Raw genomic sequence first — 22,375 nt, 5'->3', positions numbered from 1 at the left:
GCAAATGGAAAAATAGCTCTGACTTACAAATTAGTGTTTAACGCCTCTAGTTTACCTTGCCGATCTCGTCCGGCAACCTCACCGGTGCCTTCCCAAAGAACAAAATGTGTAAATCAGCTCAATAGAATATTAAACAAACTTCTTGCAAACAGCACCCAATATCAGAGACCTGGTCCCAAGTTACCTTCCAAAACCGATCAGCAGTATTAACGAATGCACCCAGAGACTCAATCTGATAAGGATTTTATTCAGCCACAAGCATCTCTCCGCTAGAAATAGAAAAGTAATGCATATCTTAAATTGCAAAATATTAATGATCTTCTATTAATTTCCTCCCAATTGCTAAAAACCTGAAAACCTAAGAAAACGAATTCGTGGGTAATTGTTTTGTTGACATTTGTTTGGTTACCATCACCAAGGCGCTCTTGGATATCGAATCTAACAATCTGAAATCTTTCATTTGAGATTGCGGTAATGCTGTGAAATGTTTGAAATTACCAATTTTACACGATTTACGCGAGGATTTACGCCATTAAGTGAATACCCTTAATGTTTATGTATATACGCGTTTCGTGACGATTTGCGCTCCAGATGCGTTAGTCTGGAGCATTTTCACAAGCTGTCAGTCGTTCCAACTAACGAGTCGGATTAACTAGATGGAAGGCAGTCGTGTTCCAACCAGATAATTCCCGCGGTACTTGAATAATATATTATAGCAAAAAATATGCCATTTCTCGCATAACTTATGATCTCACCCTAAAAGCCATTGGTAACCGAGTTCGTAGCTCGTTGTTTTAAGGCAAATCAATGGATAAAGATGAACACTATCACCACTATGTGATAGAGGAGGATCTTCTCTTCATTGTAGCATTGTGAGATAACGTGTAAATCCATTCATATGCTCAGTAATAACAAGCTACACACTTGATTACCAATCGCTTTTAGGGCAAGATCATAAATCAAGCGAGATTTATATACATTAAGCCATGTAAAAAAGAGTTCGAGGTTTAGGCCGACATTTGTTCTAGATCGAACCACTGTGCATCGACTTTGGGAACACAAAACCTGAGAGAGAGAGGAGACAGCTCACTGACAACTGGCCTGTTTTTTGGTTTCTTTGATTTCTTCTTCTCATGTTTGGGTTGCGCACAATGGTTCGGAGAGAACAAACTGGGCCAAAACCATTTTCATATCCTTTTTGTTATCAAAAAGATCATAAAATTAAACAATTTCAATAGCAATTTGAGTCCAATCGACAATATTTAAATAATCAACGATTCTATATGCGAGAGCACAGAAAAACAACCTGAATATCCAATCACATCAGTTGAGGTTTGACCAAATTTTGTCGGTTTTTCACGCTCTGCTCTACGAATGTGCGGTTTTCCAATGACAGTTGATGACAGGTTCCCTTGACTTTTCGGAGCTCGCAATCTAAGCCAGCTGTCTCCTCTCTCTCAGCACAAAACCAGTGCACCTGCAATCCAAGGGACCATCGAGTTAGCCATGTAAACCAACTTTTACTATGGTTCTCTAACTCGATATCGAGATATGGAATATCGAGTAAGGGAGAGGTAACTGTTGCATGTCTTTTTATAACTCTGGATTGTTAGTATGCGCTTTTATGCAATTATTGTTAAACTATTATTTAGTTTGATTTTCATTATTGTTATTACACTGCGGAACACGTTTTTGTCTCAGGCACAAAAATACCGCTATTCACTCAATTGAGGGTTGCTGAATCCATTGCCGTTTTCAAAAATATCATAGCACGTCTAGTTTTTGAGATATTGGCTGTTGAAAATGTAAATATCAACTACTTTAGCCAACTTGCAAGTTTGCCAGCTTGTATGGCAATTTATTTGCTTAATTTGCAGCAGAATTCAAACTTTATGTGTATAACAATACTTATCGGCAATGCTTATAATACTTTCGATGCGGAAAAGTTATTTTTTGATGGTTTAAAAAAGTATTGTGTTTTCCCATATAAGAGAAACGAAGAATGTTGTATGGAGACAGCAAACATGTTGAAAAAATTTAATCCAAATTTAATCGCACAATTTCTATCAAATTTAATCCAAAATGAAAGTTTAAGTGCAAAATAGCATGCTTAGTGGATTAGATCACAAAAAAAGTTAGTTAAATTGTACTTTAAATTGTATGTAAACATCAATAAAACTAGTGTTTCATACAACTTTGGCGACCTGTACCTAAAAATTGTGACGTGCTGGAACATTTCTGAAAATGGCATCAGATTCAGCAATCCCAAATCTATTCGAGACACATAATTTAATCCTTGAGACACGCAAAAATGTTACTTTTGTTACGCTGTGTTATCTTTATTAACGAGATTTGCAGCTCGAGGCTACAGATTATCATAAAAAATGATGCTATGGTATTGATAATCCAGTAGGGTGCAGGTACCAGTTGTGGATTACCTAACCAAAAACATATTGTAACATAATAACACAGACAAACAGACGTCACATTCTCATCGTTGTCCATCGACACCCTTTTTAACGGTCGATTCAAAAATATGGTAGGTGGCCGATCCGCCACCCGCAGCGCTCGTATCGACGTTTGACGTTTACACACTACCGCCATCTGTTGGCCCGTCGGCCAAACACACCGATTATAGCATTGGGCGTACATGTCTTCGTGACTATGATTTTGATTGAGATTTGTTCTAAGTGTTACGTCTGTTTGTCTGTGATAATAATGCATCCTAGAAGTGATCTTTTGGCATCAGTCGCAAGATTTAAACCTCTATTTTACGGGAAAATATTGAAATAATGGTTAAACTATTTTTTGACCACAATATACCGTGCTACAGTTGTTGCGCTAGTGCTCCAGTAGTAGCCGTTTGGTAATTGTGAAAGGAATTTCGAATAAAATAGTTAATATAAAGTATATACGTTTATACGTTTTATTCCAGAGTCCAATCTACTTGTACATTACAACCATTGGTACCGGCGCTCTAGATAAGAAAAAATCTAATGAGTCCAAAAACAGTCACAGACAGTGAAGGTATTTAGACCAATGAATAACGTTATAATTTTCATCATTACTAATTGCATGAAAGTTTCCATGCAACTCACAAACTATATAAATTCAGGCGCAATTGATCTTCACATTTCCTGATCAATCAAATCTACAACAAAAATACATCCACAAGTAAGATCTTGCATTCAAACCTACCTGAATGAACATTCACTCTAAGTATTACTCACACGAATTGAGTGTGATCAGAAGTAGAGCCTTTTCGAACAAATCAGATTGTGCTCAGTTCGAGAGTAAGACTCTCTTATTAGAATTTTGAATTTTCTCAATCTTTTAATGCATTTTTCAGAATATTTTTCAGTGTACCAGTCATGATCAGAATGGTACCAATTTAGAATGGTCCAAAAGTGTTTAATGATGTCAGAAAAAAATACCTTATGCGTTGACAAAGCAATCATGCTATTTACTCTCACAATAGGCCAGGGGAAGTGGTTCACCTAGAGTGAATTTCTGTCAGAGAAAAAGTAGATTTTGTATGAGATTTGACAGAAAAATGAATGACAAGTTCATCCACTTCTCCTGGCCTATGGAACTGATTGTTTTGGCAGAACATCTTGAGCGTTGAAAGGATCAAAATTAACGAAATTTACACATCTTTTCAAGGCTAAAAAAAATTGAATTAATAACGATCATATAAATTTTAGAAATACTCAATTATGCGTATTTTTTGGAGCTAAAACATATAAATAAAATTTTAATTCCATTGAAGATTCTTATTAGAATAAATACAACTTGAATGTTCGTCAAATTTTGATTAATTTGAAGCGTGCATCGAGTCCCCACGGCTTAAGCTTACCTGCCGTATGCCTACTCAACTCAACACCTATAACCAATACCTCAACCCACGGCTAGCAGCAGCCATAATAATTAATTTTGCGAGCTTGAGGCAAACTCTCTCACACGCTCAATGGAATCCCCCAACAAACTGCTGAATACTACAGGCAGTCTCGTTTGTGTTTTGCTCGCGTACGGTTCGGTAGCGAAAGATCGTCCAATCAGCGCGATCGGTCGATCGACGACATTACTCGTCGCGTGATATTTACCTTTGGACATTTTTTTCATCTCTTCGTGTATCGCTAGAGGGTTGATAATTGGATAAACTGAAATTGTTCGGAGTGAGAGTCAATTGAACGGGAGTGTAAATAGTGTAAAAGAAATGTCAAATTGCTAATTAGTTACAAATTATGACATTTGAACAGTGAAAGTACCCCATCGGAACGTAATGGTTGGTGCGTATGATCGTGAATGTATTTCTGCGTGAGGCGCGATGCTTGCGGAAACTTGAAAACCATCATTCGTGTGACAATAGGTGTTACATCAATCGTTCCTCTCTGGCACGAAGTCGATTTTAATACAGCTGTTGCAATGCCACGATCACCGAGTGGAGGAATCCAAAGCAGTTAGTTTAGTCATTTTTTTTCGAAATAGTTTTCTGCATATTGCAACAAAGCCTGCTGTGATTGTGATTGGATCGAGAGGGGCGAGCACCGAACGGAATTTAGAATGGCCTAACCCATGGTGCTGTGGTCGGGGAGATGTTGAAGAGATTTCGGTAGGTGTCGCTTTGGGTGTATTGGTGTTGTGAGCTCTGCGCGAGAGCGATCTACCGTGTGATCGCGACCAGCCGCGGATCGACGGACGAGAGCGGATTGCGTTAGTCCGGGTGCAGTATAATAATTTGCGGTGGTTTCGATATTGGTTCCGTCGCCGACGATTTTTTTTAAGGAGCCTCCGAGTGTTTTTGTCTGCAACAAAGTTTGCGAAAGCCTACTGCTGTGATTGCTACGATCGATTGGTGCGAAGTTCCAGCGGCTCAGCCAATCGTAGCAAGCCTTGGCAGACTTATTTCCCTTTCACGCATGAAGTGCTCGGTACTGACCGCAAGAAGAGGTGCTCAAAAAAGAAAACAACAATAACAAAAAATACAATCATAATTATAATCTGTGGTTGACGAAGTTGACCGTGGAACACAGAAAAAATTCGATTCTTACAAAAAAGCAGTGATTTTCAGAGTGTGCTGATTGTGTGCGTGGGTGTTTTCTGGTGTCTGCGTGTCTCCCAACAAGTGACCAGTGAATGGAATGTTGTTGAAAAATATGAAGTTGTCAGTTTTCACAACAATCGTGATGTAGCGAATGGGAAGTGCAAGGAAATGTCAAAATGAAAGTTGTTCCCATTGCCCATTGTATTGGCCAAACAAAACACAGCCACATAGCGTTGGTGTTGTAGTGGAGAGGTTTGCTTTACGAACTGAGACACGGCAGTTCCTTCTTCCGTCCACAGTAGGCAGCAAAAGACAAAAGATTTCGACGGACGGAATGCGAGAAACCTTCGTCGTCGTCGTCCAAGCTGTCGTCACACGAACTTTGCATAAACACATGCAATTGTGCAGCGGTGCATGAAGGCACGCACAATTTGACGGTGGAGCAATTTTGCTGTCTTCCATAAGGATGAGCTAGGTAAGATATCACGATTGAGCGTCTCGAGAGTGAGGGACTATTATGTAAAATTGATGGGATTACGTGAGGAGCTCTTTTCGGCTTCGATAGTGGAAATCTGTTTCGAGTTTTGTAATGGACAATTTGTTTGAAAATTGCACTGGATTTCGCTTTCGAGAGTAGTGGTTGGGGATAACAGTTAAGGGTATTTAAATTGAGAAAAGACCGAGACAGTACATAAGCAAAATTACTTCTGCATACAAAAAGTGATATAATATTTCTTTTGCGATTTATACAGTCAACTCTTCCTTAATCGATATCAAGTTAGAGAACCACAGGAAAAGTTGGTTTTCATGGCTAACTCGATGGTCCCTTGAATAGCAGTTGCATTGATGTTGTGTTCTGTAAGTTGATTCCTCCTTAACTCGATAGACCCTTCAATATCGAGTTATGGAGAGTTTGTCCACTGAAAATAAATTATAAACATGACCATTGCAAAATTACAAGAGGCTTTTGTGGAATTTGTAATATGTAACAGGTCTGAACAGAGCAGTATTTGTACCCTGAACAGCTAAAACGACTATCCGTTTGAATTGTAGCAAAAGATTTTCAACTCACTTTATTTAACTCACTTTATCAATGACTAATTTCTGCGGCGTTAGATTTTCAAACGGTGCTTGACAGAACTGTTGCTGATTAATTCATTCGACAGTTTTAATACAATATTAGTCCTCAAGGCAAAATGGGCAATATCCCTGGCCACGATCACAGGGTTTGACGGTGCCAAAGTAGAAGGTGCATCATAATAATACCCGTCTGTGAAACATATCACCTTCCCAATACTTTGGCACACCTCCAACGGTTCATGATTTATCATGAAACGGCTGCATTCAGGCGGAGGATCTGTTAATATGTTTAGGTATATTATCAGGTCCTCTTCGAACGGAGGGACCGCCAGGGCTCATTAGTTACTTATAAACCAGTGCTGGTTGTTGATGTTTCAGTTCGTTTACACGAGCTGTAGCATCCTTTGTACTAATCAGCAATGGTGGTTAAGTTTCGAAGCCAACGTGTGATCAATCGTTTTATAATGCAACATAAGAATGGGTGTTTGGTGGAACTGTGCGTTACACTCGTCGTTATTAAATTTAGTGATTGTGAAGGTGCTAATAGTGATTTTATAATAAAATCTATGGTGATGAAAATTTGAAAATGAAAGTGGAAGTGATTCTGATAGTTTTGTTAAAAATATAATAATAGTGATGTGAACTCTACTAATTTAATAATGGCCATAATACATTGTGCAATCATTTCTCTGAATATAAACTTTATTGCCTAGTTCTTCAAACGTGCATGATAAAAGTGTTAATAATGACAGCGAGTGCAGAAGAATGGATCGAAGTGATTTTTTTTACTGTAACTTTCTTGATCGTAGTGCTAAATCGTAGTTTGAATAGTAATGACTCTACAGCAACAAAAATAATGATACATTTAAATTGAATATCTTTTAATTACTTAGTAACGGTAACAGATGGTAAATGGTAATAACAATCAATTTATATGAAAATGGTGTGATGTGAAAAGTGATATAATGAAAAGTATATCTGAAGTGTATTACGAAAGTTGATGAGTGATAATCGCTGATATTCGTGATAGTGTCGAAAATAGAAGTGACGATAGTGAGTGATGAAATGAAATGGGGAATGAGGACCTTTTAATAAAACTATTTCGTTCTTCACTTTAACCACTCTAGTAGCATTTCAGGCCTTATCATAGTTTGATAGTAGTCTGAACTACTAGAACTGCAAAACTACGGCAAGGGCTGATTGCTGCTAGGGTACACAGTGACCATTTGAGCAACATTGCTTAGGAACGTCTGTGTGATGAACGCAATAGAGGCTTATAAAAGCAAATGCTGGGAAGGAGCTTAGGGCAGATTAAGAGTGCCAGTACTACCCCTATCGCTACCGAAAAAAAAAAAAAAAAAAAAAAATATTAGTCCTCAAGGCAAAATGGGCTATATCTTTAAGATATTGAAGGAATTGTTTGGTTTTTCCATACTAATTCTCATTCAAACTTTAAAAGGCTTGTGTTTCCATTCAAAAGAGCTCAAACTTTGCGAAAGGCTTAAAATGTGAACACATAGAATGGAGAATCCAAAATCCAAGGTAGATCCTTGTGCTTAATAATGCTGACTTTTACAAGCTGACAAAAGAAGCCCATTTGAAACCCCGCTCTCCCCAATTTTATGCGAACTATTCATGGCTAATCTTTAGGAAATTTTTAAGAAACAAGGAGTATTATCGTGTACATAAATGGTGAACATACGTCGAAGACATTTTCAGCGTTATCAAGCGGAAGGATCTAATTAGGATTTTGGATACATCAACAGCGTACACTACACAAGGATATCAAGTACATCCACGAGAAGGAGAAGGAGGAAAAACTATCGTTTTTGAATTTATTTGTCTTCAGGGAAAGAAAGTTTATCGTTCATCTTCGAAATCTCTAAGAAGCCTACAAACTTCCAGAGAGTCATCCACTATACATCGAATCATTCGTTCCAGCATAGATGGCAGTGTTTCTCCACATGGTCTACAAGATGTAGACGCTATTCTTAGAGAAAGTGGAAACACTAAGAAACTGTTCCCTTCAAATTTCCATACATCATGCTCTCCGTAAGTCGATATTTCTATAAGGCTAAGTAGCCCATCAGTCGTTTTGGCATCAATGATGACTTTTCAGCTTGCATTTCAAAGTGATAAAACTCAGTCTTTATAGTTTATATTGTCTTGAAAAAGTATCACTGTACGCGCTAACATGCATAAAGTATGCTGATACTTTTTCAGCTGTGTCAGTGCAAAACCAACTGATTTTCTTTGACTCGAAATCGTGAGATGAATTAGCAACAATCATCAACGACACGTACAAATTTCAATGACGGCCTACTTCGCCATAACTCGATGTCTCTACTAGTCGATATCATATGCGAGGAAAATTTTCCTCTATAACTCGATATCTACCTAAAAATCCTTCTTATACAGGGACATAATGTCCATTTCTGGTTTGAAAGTGAATAAAGTCTTGAACCAGTTAAGTAAGAGTAAAATAACATGAAAATAAAAATTTTGATTTTCATTAAAAATAAGTGTTTTTTCGACCATTTGGAAAAAAGTTTTCAAATATAATTTTTCAAAATGCTATCAATAAAAAAATATTGTTTTCTTACAAAAGTAATCATGAAAGTATTGGAAACACAGAAATTTCATGCTTTCATTTTTGGATTTTTTGTCTCGGTATGTTGTATAACTCGATAATTCTTTAAGTCGATGGTCCCTTGAATATCGAGTTATGGAGAGTCGACTGTATTTATATTTTCGAGACGGTAAGAAGCAACAGATACGAAATCCGAAAAGATGATAAAAGTCATCATCGCCGAAAAGGAAAGACAGAATACTCGGACTACTCGGACATTCAACCAAACTCATGAAAACGTCTCCATCCCATACGACAGACACATCACCAATCAACTCCGCCCAAAGCTAAGGAATTTTGGAATCGGTTTGGTGTTTTCCAGCAGAGACAAACAACTCAAGATTTCTTAGGATCCCGTTAACACACTGAATAAGGCTAACGTTTACAAAATCAGCAGTGCTCACTGCATCAAGATCTACGTTGGTCAAACAAAGCGGTCTCTCGATGTAGGATTCTATATTTGGCACTATTTTCGAAATGTCCGTATTTGGAACAAAAAGTCACTAAAGCTACGGATTTCATTAAAATGGTCACAAGGGCGGTTCAAAAAACCAACAAAAATGAAAATTTACCCTCTCACATCTCTCTTGCTTTCCTTACGATAAAAACAGAGTTCTGTAAAGTTTTCATCTTTTTCGGTGGTAATTTAAAGGTGGCGAAAAGACGATCATCAGCAGCATAAAAACTAAAAAAATTACAGAATATTATTTTTATCGTGAAAATAAAACAAAAGAAATATACAGAATAGTATTTATATCGAAAGGGTGGTAGAAGGATATGGGAGCTTTGATTTTTAAATTTTGAGCCGCCATTACACTAAAGTTATTATATTCGCGATTTGATAATAAAGAAAAAAAAGCTAAACCTGTCTAGCTTACCAAACTCTAACAGCAAGCCAATAATGTTTCACAGTATTTTTTTCATTTAAAGACCAAGGGTTGAGTTCTGAGAAAATTCTCTGTAGCAATCATGATCCGCTACACATCATGAGAGTCTGTTTAGCGTTTACTGCTACAACTCTGATTATAATGGGGGGTATTTGTAAAAATGCATGATAAAACCTTTCTAAATAAGCTCAAAACCTGGGGAACACTGTTGCTGTCAGATGTTTGGGGATTGTTTATCATGCCAGTAGAGTAAAATACCTGTCCCCAATAGTAAACAATCAAGAAAAATAAAATCGCTGCTGATATTTATCAAACTTGTTACAACTTGCGAAATATTGCCGATCATGGAGCGATACAGATGCGTTGATTTTCTTCGCTTGCTCTGATTGTATTTCGAAATCAATTGAGAATCAATTCTGCAAAAATTTTCGAAAATTTCATGCACATTTATCTATAAATATCTCAGATCTAACCCTGCCTTGATGCAAGTATCATCCATTTAATCAGTTTCAGCATGATTGTCATGTTTATAGCATTAGTCTGTTATCATACTTGTCTTAAAAGCAAAAGCAAATCCACGCGGGGAATGATTTTTCCGATTTGTTTCATTTTATCTAGAGGCTACATGTCGAAGGAAATAAATGGGTTCAACCATCTTAATAAGCCGAGATAATTTGTGTTATATTATTCAAATTTGAATTCAAAGTACTTCAATATCCTAATAATATCAAATAAAGGTGTGGTCAATAATTAATTAAGGTATAGCACCAAAATATTGTATACATAGGGGGCAAGGCCGGATTTACAAATGTGGGAGCCCAGGGGCCAGTGTCTGGTGGGGGCCCTTGTACCAGAAAAACATTTTGATACTTAAAAATGAACTACATATTTTTCAATGTTCATTGTAAGGTTTTCATTATCAAAAGTCATACTATTTCATAACGTTTAAAAATGCATTGGATCTCTTATGAAAGTAAACCGATTTTAAATTTATATTAGTGTGACTAATGTTTGCTTTAATATTTTATGTACAGTGCTGTTCTGAATAATAGCAGCGCATGTCGATTTTCATACAAAATGCTCAACTTTGACATGCTGTAGTTTTGTTCCCTTTCAAGCAATCGAGCTGAAATTTTCTCCACAGAACTACAAATATGATCAATTTTGTAACTACAAATTTTCAGTTTTTTCTGAGTCCCTGCCGAAAAGTGAGACACTAGGTGAAATTTTTCGAAAAAATAGCAGTTTTTCATTTTAAAATTTTTCTTCTACAAATATTTTAAACATTTTCGGTTTAGGTGTAGGTTTGATAAGTAGGAGGAGATTGTTCCAATGGTAAGTGATACACAATTTTAAACTTTAATTTCAATTCGAAATTCAAATTTTTAAAACTGCTATTTTTTCGAACAATTTCACCTAGTATCTCACTTTCTGGCAGGGGCTTAGAAAATTTTGAAATTTTGTGTTTACAAAATTGGGCATATTTGTAGTTCTGTGGAGAAAATTTCAACTCGATTGCTTGAAAGAGAACAAAACTACAGCATGTCAAAGTTGAGCATTTTGTATGAAAATCGACATGCGCTGCTATTATTCAGAACAGCACTGTATCTTTGTAGGTTTTATTTTTTCAGGTTAAATTCAATGATTTAGAGCTTATTTGTCAACAACAAAATCCATTTGACGATTATCTTCGTATTGGTTATCATATTCAAGTTGTTTAACATACATTTACTTATCACTTTTGAGTAGAAGAAATTGGTGTAGGGCTGGTAGCAGGTCTCTTTCTAGAGATTTGGCCTCTGTTTTAATGCAGGGTTATATTTTAAATCGAAGATCTGTAAAGTCTCTATTTAACCCAAAATGGTCTTTTAAGACTGAAATTTCCTTATTCTGATTGCAGATTCAGAATGCAAAATTCTATAGGATCCAGAGAAAAATTCAAAGACTATAAAGCGGCTATTCAGCAGGTTCTTTGAGAATTTTGTCTCACATTCATCGAGGGAAAACTTCAAGAAACCTTGTCCAATGATTTTATCTGCAATACTTTCAGAAACTCCAACATGGATTTCCCCAGAAATTCTTTCAGCGAACTACGAAAACACTGGATTAATCACCGGATAAAATTCAGCAGGGCTTAGGACTACCTTGAAAATAATCTAAAATAATATCTAAAGAAATTGATTATGGAATCTCTTAGGTAATTATCCGAAGATATCTATAAAGAAATTATTGGATGAATTCAACGGTAATTAATTACTTAATGAACTACTGGAGAAGTCTTCGGAATAACCTCTGAATCTTTAGAAAAACACTTTAATTCCTAATGAAATTCTTGGATAAATCACGTGCTTACATACAGTAATATGAGCAGTAATAATGACGTAATGTCGAGAAGAATTACGAAAAAAAGAGAAATGTCTGGCATAATTATATAATGAACAATCAAAGTTTTTTTTTCTTGTTTCTATTTAGTAACGTTTTGTTTTTCTGTTTCCGTTTGGTCCGTTTTCGGTCTATTTTTGTTTTTTTTTTTCAGGCTAGATTTCTAAGGTTCTTTTTTCAAGGCACTTATATGCTACCAGCTTTGCAATCTTTTTCAAATAAATATTCAAATAATTAAGTCGCATTACTTGATCTGCAAGTGTATAAATTGCATTCAAACCTAGTCTTAAACATCGTTGAGAAAGCTTTCATTACAGTAGGAAAAGTAACGCTAGAAAACTGTTAGGAATTCAAGCAAAAGGATGTCACTCTACTTGTTTATCTTTCTTATTCTTCTTGTTTCTCGCGAATCCCATTCTGAATGTTCAAATATGTGGTTTTAGTAATTTATTTCTGAATCTTTTTGATCATATGGTGCAATTCCAAAAAGTATGTACCATTGCAGAAGTTTAACTTTAAGTATATTTGTTGAGATTTATGGGGGCCCAAAAATGTGGGGGCCCGAGGGCCATGGCCCCCTCGGACCCCTCGTAAATGCGGCCCGGATAATCCTATGCAGCTGGACCAACATGAGAATCGTGGGTTCGAATCCCATCAGTCGAGGGTCTTTTGGTAAAGTAAATTTTCTCGACTTGCCAGAGCATAAAGTATCATCGTACCTGCCATACGATATACACATGCAAAAATGTTAATCGACAAAGAAAGTCCTCATAAGAAAACCTGCCTGCTTAGAAGCGTCCCAGTTGGGACGTAACGCCAGAAAGAAGATGAAGAAGAAGATGAAAGCGAGTTTTTCGTTCCTTCTCGGGATGCAATTCATGGTTACTGCAATTGCAATGCACGTACTAGCGTATTATAGGATTATAACTATTTAATTAGAATTGCACTCCGTACACCTTCAAACGTGTTGAAAGTAGTCCATCGCAGGTTTTCGCAAAATAAGGGGCTGTCCATTAATTATGTAAGGGTTTATGGGGGGAGGGGGGGTTTGAGATTTCTTACGCGCCATACAACTTATTTCTAATTTTCATACAAAAAATCTTACCATGGGGGGAGGGGGGTTAAAAAACCCCGAAAATTGTCTTACGTAATTAATGGATCGCCCCTAAGATGTACCCTACTTGAAAGTTCTTGTTTTTAGCTTTCGAATGAACTTATTCCGATCACGGGCATTCGCGGGCTACTAATGTCTTAGGATACTTTTATAAAAAAATAACAAGTTTTTTGAACTATTTTACCTTTAATTCACTTTGTATGAATTTAATGAACATTTTTATTCAACTCAGGTGTACTTTATGTATATACAAACAACTTCTCTGAAGATACCATTGCAGCTTGAGATCTATTTAAATTCATAAATAGCTTGTGAAAGATGGATCGCAAATATTAATTTTCTTGAAAAATTCTGTCCACGGTCCACTATAGGAGCTGTATAAAATTCAAAATCCTATGGATCTGCTTCAAACTTTGTATTTGAACCACAGAAGTATTAAGTAAGTCGGGAAAAATATTACTGTACGGATGAAACATTTTTGATTTTTAAGGTTTTAGCCGCCTTTGAACCATTGTGCATTGCCTTGTTAGATCACAATAGCCCAACAAATTTCTACAAGTCAAATTGAATAAATCCCTTCAGTTGCAACCCACATTACAAGTTCATTCCAATCTCTAAGTGTTCCATAGTTTCTGCACCCGTTGTTCCCCGTAGCCCCTCCGAATTATCCAGTAGCATACCGATCCTGCGATACAGCTCATGGAGCTAGTGAACCGGGAGTCTTGGTTCTGCAGTGAGCCTATAGAGCAGCATTAGCGTCAGCCTCAGTTGTTTGTTTAACGTGCACGATGAAATAGTACCGCGACGTCGTAGTGAAGTTGTTTGCGAGAGGTGAGCAACCCAGTGACATATTCCGGCAGTTGGAATCCCATGGGGTGAGGACGCGTTAGGCGAGGACGCCTACAGCCATCAAGGTGGCGAGGGAGCGGTGCTCTTACCATCATGACGAAGGACCTGGGATACAAGCCGTAGAAGAAAGGCAAGGTTCACGAACTAACGGAGGCTACAACGAAAAAGAGGCTGGACGGACAGAGCCAAACAGATACTTTCTCGGCACGCAGGTTAGGAGTTCGTGTTTTCTGATGAGAATCTCTATGTCTTGCAACAGCCGTACTATGACCAAAATGTTAGGCTATGGGCGCCGACGTTCACCAGCATCCCCCGTTCCTCATAAACACTCCGCGGTTCCGAAGCGCCGCGTTGGTTTGGGTTCATGCGCTGGAAGTGTGTTCAAACTCATCCTGAAGTACTTCATTCGGTTTTCATTTATTTATAGATATTCCACTTAACAGCTGAAAGATTCATCAACATCAGGTATTTAGGCATTGTTTGTTCTAGCTTTGCAAGACTACAAAGTTTTGATCGTATCTTTGGAATATCATCAATAGAACCATGCGAATATATTTGCTACTTGGACAGTGTGGAGTAAAAACAAATTTTTCGAACAATCTTGTTATGTACATTATTATAGTAGATTAACTACACGTGATGCGCCTTTGTCCCCGTTTCAAAGTTAGAACCACGTTTCCCATTAGTTTTAATGCCGACAAGCAAACGGGAGGACATTTAGTTTTTATTTCACCTACATCGCACGTACTTACGTACACAACCTCGGGTAATATTTCTGTCTTAGGCCATAAACCGACTGACACTTGTGCCATTGAACGTGACATCGCTAAATTTGTGGCGATTACAGAAGAGTAAGAACGTTAAAAAATGTCGTCAAAAAATAATTTCTCATGTAAGGTGAGATCTATTTTAATAAATAGGCACCATACACACAGGTTAAACTAGTCCATAGTTTGCTTCACAATGGTCCAATTTGGGTTTCAATGTAAATAAACGTCATTCATCGTTGATGAGGTTCAAGCACCGCCCGGACCCAGAGTGCTAGTTTTCCACACTATGTCAGTACTGTTAAACGGGGTATCATTGATCCGCGAGATAACACTGATCGGTGGAAAATGTCCATTGGAACTTATTTCGAGTAGGGTCGTACCTGCAAGGATCGAAGGTAGACGAACTCGTCGACCACTTCGAACGTATCCTCGTCCATCGTAACGCCGTTACCTAGGCGAGCCCCACCAACTAGCATGTACTTTGTCTTGGTCGCATTCACCACCAGTTCAACTTACGCTGTCTCGCGTTTCAGGTGGGTTGTACAGGTCTGCCATCTTTTCAAATGTTCGGCTGATAATGTCCATATCATTTACGAAGCAAACAAATTGACTGGATCTATTAAAAATCGCACCTCGGCTGTTAAGCCCGGCTCTCCGGATAACACCTTATTGAATAACAGGCACGAAAGTCCATCACCTTGTCGTAGTCCCCGGCAGAATCCAAACGAATTGGAATGAACGCCTGAAACCTTAACAATATTTTGCAAACCTTCCATCGTTGCTCTTATCATTAAGCTGTTCCCGTCTATGATTTTTTAAAACTCTACGCGATTGATACTATCGTATGCCGCCTTGAAATTATATGCTACCAAAAGCAAAGGTTTGTACGGAAGTAATGTTTAGTTTATGCTAAAAATTTTCAACTTATTCAAGCAACGATATGATTGACCTTACCATTAAAAATTACATATGTCACATAAATTCCGGCAATGGTATGAGCAAGAAAAATGTTATTTGTTTGTTATCAAAAGTGGAATCGCCGAATGAAAGCAATATTTTTTAGCAAATGGCCTAATCAATGTTACCCCGGATTACGGTAGCTACCCACGAACAGCCGGGGTCTCTCTATCGAGAAAGATCGCTAGAGGGGGAGGTCGGCTGAAATAGAGCTCGAAAAGACCTTCTTCTTCGGTGTGTGAACCACTTCCAGCCACAAAGTAGTCAAGCATGCCATCATCATCATCGTCGTTGTATTGACGTTTGTCTGGAGATTTATTTTTTCTTTGCGAAAAGCTGCAATTATTGCGCTCAAAGCGTTTCCTTTTCCCCTCGAGTTCGGGGTTGCATACATTCATTGGGTGTAAGGTTGAGTTGAGGCCATGCGAGGTGGTTGGGTAGCGGTGACGCCGGAAGCTTTTGGATATGTCTAGGCTGCATTGAGAAATATCCTGAAGAGCACTCATCAAACAAAATTGTGCCGCTGAAATTTCTTCGCGAATTATTCCATAATCGATGTTTTATGTTAATGTCATCAATAAGAAAAACAAAAATTGACTTAATGTGAATTGATCCCCCCCCCCTGAGGGTCGTGGGTTCGAATCCCACCGGTCGAGGATCTTTTCGTAAAGGAAAGTTTCTTGACTTCCCATGTTATAGAGTATCTTCGTACCTGCCACACGATATACACATGCAAAATTGGTCAATTGACAAAGAAAGCTCTCAGTTAATAAATGTGGAAGTGCTCATAAGAACACTAAGCTGAAAAGCAGGCTGTGTCCCTGTTGGGACGTAACGCCACAAAGAGAGAAGAGAGAGAGAGTTGATTCCCGCAAGTCAGTTTGAAGCAAAATAACTTGCCGCTCATTGCAATGTAGAGGCAAATAGGCTAATAGCTCTTAAAATATTTTTACCAAACTGTGTTTCAACTGAAAAAATTAAAAATTTCAAAGAATGTGGTTTCAAATGACGAAAAATATGGTGTTTTACACGCCTACGAATGATAATAGCTACTCCACCGCATGCGCCATCCATTCTATCATTATGATTAATAAAAAAGTTTGGATCTCTTTAGCCAGAAGCCAGACAAGCAAATTGTAAGCACATTTGGAGGTATTTGATCCTTGTTAAAGGAATTCTTACGATGTTTTCCACTACTTCAGGTTTCAAAAAGCTAGGCTTACTCAAAAGAAACAGTATAAACGACACTATAGCAATACCCGCAACCATTGGATCAATTACCCTATAACGGGTACAATTTTATACGTAAAGCATGCTCTAAAACACATTCAACTTAAATTAAGCCATATAAATCATCCACGGTTCACGACTCAATATAATGTACATTCAATCCAAGTATGTGAAGTGAAAGTTGTTCAACTTCCTATATTTGTCTATTATTCAATCTTGGACAGACGACTGCGACATCCATCACACACCACTCCATACGCTCTGACATACGCGACCAGCAATGATAGGTTGATTGTCCGTCACCAACATCGGAATTTGCTTGCCTTGGGGGTGAAATCGTCCACTATTACCGCCGTCTTTACCACCACGCAATCAAAACAATAATTGACACACTGCCCCTGGCTTTCGTTTCGGCAGTTTTTGCGCCAAGATTCAAGATTGCTTCATTCATTGTGTCGCGAGCGCGCGCGGGCGCAATTTCCATTCGTCGCCGCACGTAACCCACCGACATAGTTGCACTTAAACTTTAACTATACGAAGACCAAGACGACGACGACGACACTGTTGCAACCTGTCACCACAGCGAGCCAGTTGTGTGACTTCCATTTTCAAACCGCTTTCGTCGCTGTGGGTCACACGAAAAAAAAAAACGGAGTTGTGCAAAGCTCAACTTGTGGGATCATTCCGGACGTGGTGCCGCAACTCTGTGTCACTTGACTGTAGCGCTAGATTAAGACCAAAGAACTTTATCCAGTTAACCCTTTCAGGACGACTTTTTGCGATGCACGTTTCTCTCACGACTTTTTTTGTGGGGATGTATCATCACAATCACAGAAGATGCAAAATCCTTTGAAAAACTTTGGCTCAAAATATCATAGAAGTCGATTGAGATTTGGGAAAGTTATAACGATTTATTGTTTTATGACGTCAAAATAGTAACTTTTGTTGAACTTTCATCACATCCAACAAAATGAAAATAAATTAATATTACATTTTTATGTAAGGGATTAGCTAGGTCTATCGTAAGGATGATTTGAGATGCATTAGTTTTTGCATAAATATTCGTAAATCAATTTTGACCCATACAGGGGCAAAAGTTCAAACTTACGGAAAAAGGTACAAAAAATCCATATATTAGCTCCAAATTAAGCGGAATTTCTCTGATTGTGCGAAAAATGGCAACAAATTTTTACATTTTCACTTAGTTTTGCTAGTACAGTACATTACAACTAACCCTGTTTTGGTCAATTTTTTTGATGAATATTTATTGTGTATTTTTCTGAAAATATAAATGTTGACGGGAATCATAATATGCAAAAGATAAGTTCGGATTTGTTAGAGCATACTGTTATGAAATCTATGTACAACAGTTATGCACTCATGCACTCAGCATTAAGCTCCAAATCGTTTGGCGCCAAATTATATGGGCGATCTAAGAATACCAGAAGATTGTTCAGAACAATGATTCTCTAGAAAAAAAAAAACGCTATATAAGACATGGATGTTCAATGTCACGACTAATATATGATAAGATATTAATGTAACTAGTTCGTATTCTCCTTGGAATTCTTATTCTGTCAGAAATCGCATTATAAAAGAAAATTCCTGTTTAACAACCTGGATTTATAACTAATAAAGATCAGAGTATCAGGCTCGATTCCAGTAGGGACGTAACATCAGGAAAAAGAAGAACAAGAAGAAGATAAAGTGTAACGGTAGAATTAAAGTCAACATGTTGAGTGCTATCAAGGTGAAAAATTAATTCTTCTACTTAAAATCAAAATGGCGTCAAAATCCAAGATGGCCGTCAGATTTTTTCACTCAAAATAATATTCTTATTCTTTACTCGGCTCAAATAAAACACCAAAGGTTGAAAACTTGTTTCTTTGTTGTACAAAAAATGATGTTTGTATTGATTGTACTCGCCATATACGTCAAAACCGTATAACATGATTTAGAAAATCGTTCATTTGATAGGGTAAATACCATTGATCACCTAATTTCTGTAGCCTATCTTACGCAATTTTTCTTCAGCTTTCTGATGATGATCTCAGAATTCAAAACGAGCGGTGCGCAAATGGTGAAAAAACGATTTTTCTAACAAAATTCAAGATGGCAGCCAAATTTAAAATGGCCGCCAAAAATGTTTCAAGTTTAAATGAAAGCTATATCCTTTCTCTATACGATGCTACTTAGTTTGCTATGTGTTCCAAGCGAAATATGAGACATATCACGTGAAGAAATACCCAAGATTTATCAAAAAATGGGCTTTTCGCAAACTGTTCAGCTAGCTGGCGTACGAGGGGTCCACCAATTTGAGAAAACAGAAAGGACCACTCTTAAGTTTTATCGAAAACTAGCGATCAGTGACATAAAATTGGAATTCCAACGATGGGTGCCGATGGCGGCCTGGTTTCAGCAAGAATTGCTCAATCGTTTTGGCTTAAGATCATTTTGGCCTAACGGCATTCGACCTTAGGCGACGTCCACACATTGCATAATGTTCGAAGGAAGGGGGGAGGTAGGATCGAGTCTTACGACTCATACATTTTTTTTTTAAATTTCCACTCAAAAAGCGTTACGTCATAAATGGATGCCGCCTAATGGCCTTCGGCCTAACGACATTAGGCCTAACGGGAGAGAACCGCCAGTAATGTGATTAACGCTGTGACAACTATTATAAATATTTGTACTATCATTGTCATGATGACATGAATAATTTTGCGATATTTAATTATCACCCGTAGCAATCTTTGGCTGTCAACAAAATCGGTCAGTCACAGAGCTCGACCATCTTATATTTGCAGTAAATTTTGCACATGTTTTCTGTATGGTAGAATAAGTGTTTTCCATAGATAAATCGATCATTTCAACTCAAGAATAAAGCTGATACAAATATTAATTTTCTGTAATGTCCGAGACCATTTGGATGGTACTAGGAGGGAAGGGGGGCAAAAGTAGATGAGGAGAAAAAAAAATTTTTTTGAGTTTTTGTTTTTAACAAAAGCTGTTGAACTTTTTAAATCGTTCTTAGGATCGTAATTTTACCTATTTTTTACTTTAAAAGTCTCAAGTACCTAACAGATATCAAGAAAATGATGGATCTTGTTTTCTCCCCTTAAATATTTTCGGTTTTTAAATGGGGATGGGGGGGGGGGCCTAACTTATGAAAACAGCCTATGAGTGTTGCATGTGATTGATTTGAAAATTTGTATTTCCGAAATTGTTGATTTTAGAGAAAAATGATCTATGGAGAAATTTTAGTGAATAATTACAAAAAAAAAAAAAAAATGCACACTGAACATTTTTTTTAAGATGGTAAATTCAAAAATAATCATTTTTATTTTATGTTACACAAAAAAAAAAACAAATTTTTATTATAATTCTAAAATTTCCACCATATAATCTTGATAGGAAACAGATGGTTGGGGCAATGTTTCATGATGGAAAAATAAATAAAAAAAGTTTGAATGGGCATCTAATTCTTCCGAAGGATGTGCGCTTTGCGAAGGAGGACCATGTCATTATTGAGCTGGAATCAAATTCAGGTTAACTTCTGCGTCCATGAGAGAATGGTGCATATTTACGCGCCCTATCTAGTGAATAGAAAGTCGTGAATTCAATTCTCACCGAGAAGACATGTAACTTTTTTGCAAATTTCACATCAATTTGCTCATTTAGGAGGAAAATAACCATCATCGTTTTACAAATTTTCAAAAACAGTTTTTTTGATCAAATTTGAAGCAATGTTCCGGAAAATGTATCATTGCATTACACTTGCTATTAGTAATGCAATGATAGATTTTCATGAGGATTTCTTTAAATTTGAAAGAAAATACTGTTTTTATTTTTTGATGATTGCTCATGATTGAATGATGGATTCTTGAGCCTTAATTCAATTGCAAAATTTATGTAATGTTTAGTTTTCCGATAGTTGTTAAAAAAGTTTTGCTAAGAACAACTTTTGGATTTTTTCATAATTTTGTTATTTTTACAAAATAAATACGTTTTGGTTAAAAAATAAGAATCTTGAAATTTGTCGTAATTATAAGGATTATCATTATCACCTCACTTCTTCTTCTTCTTTCTGGCGTTACGTCCCAACTGGGACAAAGCCTGCTTTTCAGCTTAGTGTTCTTATGAGCACTTCCACAGTTATTAACTGAGAGCTTTCTATGCCAATTGACTATTTTTGCATGTGTACCATGAAAATTGTAATTTAAAAGCACGAATTGAATCGTTTCAAATTGTAACCTCGGTTAATAAACTGTTTTGAGTGTAATATTTACAAAGGAATGCATAAAAATTAAAAATTGTATCGGTTTCTGAAAACCATATTATGGATCAATTTTCATATTATGGATCAAATTGTGACATATTACGGATCAGTGCACAAAATCAAGAGATTTTCCACTCAATGCATCTGTAATGCATGATTTGGCGAAAATTAACAATGTGTCACATATACACTGCAAAAAAATAGCCGTGTTAGAGCTGGAAACAAGGGTAAAATGCCCTTTTTTGTGATACTGCATTGTAGCAACTGAGACATGACCTGTTTTCGCTCCACACCAAGTTTTCCACCCATTTTTGTCTGCTAAAAAGTGAAATTCACAAACCTTGATGTTTTATTAGTTTGATCCTTAGTGCTATTGTCTGAAAATGTCAAATACAATGCTTAAAATGGCAGAAATCTACATTCTCTCGAAGTGATCCATAACCGTGGTAAACAATCATTTCCTGGTCCATATTATGGATCACTAGTTATAAGTGCTAATAATCAGTATTTCGAATCTACAATCAAGGAAAATGTTTTCCAAAGAAGAATTCATATTAAATCGAAGCAAACGAGCATGTTTTATGCTATAACATTTGAATTTTATCACCTGTGGGAGTTTATGAATACTGACGGCACTTCTTACAGAAAACGACCATATAATGATAGCTGTGTGGTACCAACTAAACATTTGTCAGAAACACCGTTATTTAACGGTTGAATGTTGTGCTTAATATTACAAATGGTAGAAGACAAATAGTATAACATGGGAAAAATATGTTTCACGTCAACGTTTTTGTTTTGAGCAAGTTATCCGATGTTGAACGCCAGAGTGATCCGTCACTGTGGGTGATCCGTAACTGTGTGGGCATGGTATATCGTGTGGCAGGTACGAAAATACTCTATGCCCTAGGAAGTCGAGAAAATTTCCAACCTGAAAAGATCCTCGACCGGTGGGATTCGAACCCACGACCCTCAGCTTGGTCTTGCTGAATAGCTACGCGTTTACCGCTACGGCTATCTGGGCCACCTCACTATAAGTAGCCATTTTCGAGTTATTTCAGGATAAATACAAAAAAATTGTCATTTGAACAATAAAATCAGCAAACAAATTCGCGATTCTTAAAAAAAAAAACAATAGACTTTTGAGAGTGTAG

The 22,375-nt window shown here is 37.1% G+C and overlaps 1 protein-coding gene across 2 annotated transcripts in view; it reads left to right on the top strand.

Moving 5' to 3' along the window:
* The first annotated feature begins 4,003 nt into the window (after positions 1 to 4,003).
* The window catches only part of LOC5567190 (ral guanine nucleotide dissociation stimulator-like 1), a 199,174-nt gene continuing 180,802 nt past the window's right edge, over positions 4,004 to 22,375 (top strand). Inside the window, exons 1-2 of one of the 2 annotated variants that reach the window (XM_021854396.1) lie at positions 4,010 to 4,612; positions 5,072 to 5,519. The gene's annotated coding sequence lies outside the window, so the exon portion shown is untranslated. Of the gene's footprint in view, positions 5,520 to 22,375 lie in introns of both variants that reach the window. The other variant, XM_021854397.1, reaches the window with a different exon arrangement.

Source organism: Aedes aegypti, chromosome 3 (genome assembly GCF_002204515.2).
Source record: "Aedes aegypti strain LVP_AGWG chromosome 3, AaegL5.0 Primary Assembly, whole genome shotgun sequence".
Lineage (NCBI taxonomy): Eukaryota > Metazoa > Arthropoda > Insecta > Diptera > Culicidae > Aedes > Aedes aegypti.
Note: the sequence above shows the minus strand (reverse complement) of the source record. Positions and strands in the feature narration are given on the sequence as shown.